Source organism: Cynara cardunculus (assembly GCF_001531365.2).
Source record: "Cynara cardunculus var. scolymus isolate 2C chromosome LG 2, CcrdV1, whole genome shotgun sequence".
Classification (NCBI taxonomy): domain Eukaryota; kingdom Viridiplantae; phylum Streptophyta; class Magnoliopsida; order Asterales; family Asteraceae; genus Cynara; species Cynara cardunculus.
The window spans coordinates 58,112,406-58,116,451 of NC_037529.1; the positions used below are offsets into that span (position 1 = coordinate 58,112,406).

The 4,046-nt window shown below is 28.7% G+C and overlaps 1 long non-coding RNA gene across 1 annotated transcript; it reads right to left on the minus strand.

Annotated features, from left to right (window-relative positions):
* Positions 1–47: 47 nt before the first annotated feature.
* Positions 48–2,488, minus strand: LOC112507953. Its single transcript, XR_003068586.1, has 3 exons — positions 2,454–2,488; positions 1,081–1,186; positions 48–259 (listed from the first exon to the last, which is right to left on the minus strand). It is a non-coding gene; the product is annotated as an uncharacterized LOC112507953 (long non-coding RNA).
* Positions 2,489–4,046: the final 1,558 nt, after the last annotated feature.

Sequence of the window (4,046 nt, forward strand, 5' to 3'; positions counted from 1 at the left end):
AATGACTAAGTTCCTTGTACAAGACTAAAGAATTAACATGCGCCTACTATCCAAATATTTAAAGCTCTTTTATATATAAGAAATGAAAAGCAAAAATGTCCTCCCAACAAGTAAAGATGAAAAAAGTACACAAATAGAAACTACTCACTTGACCCAGGCTTCTCAACTTCTCTAACAATGTGGGTCATCCCAGCTTTGTATCCCAAGAAGGCAGTTAGCCTGCAAGGTTTGGCAGAATCATCCTTGGGGAATGCCTTCACTGCAAAAACCAAAACATATACACCATAAGCACAGCAGACTATGCAACAGTAACCATTTTATTTTAACTAGAAAGCAAATAAGTTCAGATTGAGGGTTAAACAACAAATTATTACCAATAAAGTAAAATAATGAAAGTGAAAAGAACTGCCTCAAAGCATATACGTTCATAACTACAATACAACAAAGCATTGGACCTAAAACATGCCAGAACAAAGAACACATGTAACAGATTCATAACATAAACCATAGCAAAATAACTGTACATGTTTACAGATGGTTTCATAATTTGGTTCATAATTTAGAACAGGAGGTGTTGGCACTAAGATATGGCATCTCTATGCAATAACATCTATAAGCACGAAGTTGAATAGTCAATCATGCTATTACTGGAGGGCCAAAAACAACAATCACCAACCAATTGTACCATCTTCCAAAGTTTGTCGGATATGAAGCAGGAAACTTGAAGGCATATGAATGGATACTTCCAGGAAACAGTCTGAAAGAAATCCTCGTTTTATTTGATTGGATGCAAAGTAACAAAGAAAACAAAACCACAACAGGAATGGCATCCAACAATAATAGATACAAGTTACAAATACAGAGTTGAAACAGCCAAATAAATACAAAGCAAGAATGTTCAAACAGTTGACAACCTATAGCTAAAAGTAGACAATCAGAACACAAGAAACAAATACAAGCAATTGGCATTAACTGGAAGAACTGGCACATAAATAAGAAATGGCATACAAATGATACATGCATCAAGGACAACTCATTCCATAGATTTAAAGAAAAAGACAGGCAAAATAAAACTAAAACCTTTTCCTCTGTGACGAGCAGCCCTTTTCCGAGGGAGAAAGCCCAATGAGCCATGTCTGGGATGCTCAAATTTGCGATGAGACATGCTACCTAGCTTGTTATATATCTGCAAAACTCATAAGTTCATTCCCAAGTATTCACAGAAGAAAACATAGCAATTTAAAAAACTAAAATTTACATGGCTATAGGTATATGTGCATATATAATTAGATATAGGCACATCTTGAAAAATATTAATTTCACCATCTACGACATCTCTTTAGCACATAATCCGTGCTAACAAAATTAAATCACAACAAAATTGAGAAAAACTAAAAGTTGGCTTTTATTTGGACATCAATTATCGCATGCATAAATATTACTAAAAATGAAGGAAGTAAAAGAGATTATCATAAAAACACTGGCAAGAGTCAAATTTTAAATACTGAAGAGTCGCACAAACTTGAAGTTTGGTTTTTATGCTTTATATTTTAATAAACTTGTAATGAATTAAAGCAAAAGAATATTTATTTGATAATTTAGATTATCAGAGAAAATAGAGACACAATTGACTGGCTGCATATGGAATTAACCCCATTATGTGATGATGAAAAGAAAAGCTCCAATACCAAAGGCCTATGACAAAGATTTATGCCAATTCTCAAGCTCATTAGTGTTTCTTACCAATTACCCAAATTGGGATTTGGCAAACGAGCGCTGTTGAGATTCCAACCTTGATTACTTGTATGTTGGAGTACATTTCATTCACCATACACATTGGGGAAAAACCAAAATGCAAAAGATGTTCAACTGAGTTTGACATCTCCAAAATTAAAATTAAAATTTGAAGAAAACATATAAAACGATGATATTTGCAAACAAAAATTATGACAAATCCAAATTTGAAAAAACATACAAACAAAGAAAAAACTTATCATAAAATGAACATTAGAATCTTATTGAACTCATCTTAAAATCCCTAAATTACGAATGCTAGAGAACATGGGGGGGAAGACAACATCGCATCGTCAAATCTCATTTTTCTGATAAACTCGAAAAACAAAATCAAATCAAAAGTCACAATTTTAAACCAAAAAAAGTAAAAAAAATGTTTTTGTTTCGTGAAAAAATTATAGCTACATGAATTAACTAAGCGTTCTTAGTATAGATAGAATCTTGCGGTTAAATCTAGAGCATCGGCCATCAATCCTGAAGCTAAAACTACTAATTTGAATATGCGAAACTTATAACAGACAGGATCGTCAATCAAAATGAAAGCAATCGTCTCCACGAACACAAACATTGCACAAAATTAAATTTCTAGTCAGTATACATATAAAATTATAAATACAAAAATCAACAGAAAGCTGATAATTCAGAAAAGAAATCCATACCTCGAAACCTGGAGTGAGCGGTAGAAGGGATCTGAGAGGATAGCTAGTTTTTATCGGCTTCTAGTTCTTACTTCTTACTTCTTAGGGTTTAGAAATGGGCCGAGATTAACGGGCCAATGGTTTAGGTTTAGAAATGGGCCGAGATTAACGGGCCACTGAAACCATTGCTCGGATGAATTCAATCCAACAAATGGCATAACTGATTTAGTAATATTTTAAATATTAAATTAAAAAAATTATTTTTCCGCTTAAATGAATAAAACCCACATAAGATTTGTAAAGCCCTTTCAAAGAAATTGCAAACAGCCGTCTTACTAAACTGTTGTATGACACTTGCAAATTTTGCAATTATTGTTGCAATGATATTTAGATCCCAACAAAAAAATTTAATACATAAATTTAATTATTCTTATTCAAAATATTATATGTATATGTATATGTATATACTAGAAGTGTACTCGCGCAATGCAACAATATATATCTCGATTGTAATGTTTCATTTTATTATGTCCCCTGTCGATGATATAATACGATTTTATGTAATTTTGAGAAAAACAATAATGTTCTTATTTTGAATAAAAATATAAATACGAAGATATCTTAATTTTTTTTTTAAATATACTGATATTAATATCAAATTAACTATTTCAAATTTCTTGTTTTGTTGTGTAGTTTCTTTAATTCAATTTCTTTATTATTATAATTTAATTTAATTTAAGTTTAATGAAGTAATTTATTTTTGATTTAATAATATTTTTTTATAAAGATAATAATTAAGTACTCTGTTAGAATACAGTGATTATCCTGATTATATTTTAGATTTTTTTTAAATAAAATGTTTATCTAGTATTTGATCATGTTTATCTGTAGTTAGTTACACGAATTCAAGTATGAAGCTTTAATAAGTTGTACTTATGCATTATTTACTTTTAATATTGAATTTTAAGTAATATGTATCAAAAAACAATACTTCATGTATAAAACAAAGGTTTTTAAGAGTTTTTGTCAAATGTTTTATAATATAACTAGAAGCGTACTCGCACAATGCAACGAGATACATCGTGATTTTAATATTTTATTTTATTTTTTATCTCAGTCGATGTTATAATATGGTTTTATGTGATTTTGATAAAGCAATGATGTTTTTATTTTTAAATAAAATATATGTTTGAAGATATATCATAAAAATTTGACAAAAATATATCGATATTAGTATCAAATTAAGTATTTGAAATTCCTCATTTTTTTGTGTAATTTTTTAATACATTTTTTTTATAATTTAATTTATGTACAATAACGAAGTAATTTATATTTGGTTTAATAATATAATTTTTTTATAAAGATAATAATTATTTATTTTGTGGAAAATCGATAATTATTCTTATTATATTTTAGATTTTTTATATTTTAAAATGAATTGTCCATCCTCTATTTGATTATGTTTATCCGCAGTTATTTATATGAATTCAAACATGGACCTTTAATAAGTTGTACTTATGCATAATTACTTGTAACCTTGAATTTTAAGTAATATGCATCAATATACAGTACTTTATGCATAACAAAAATATATCGATATTCGTATCAAATTAA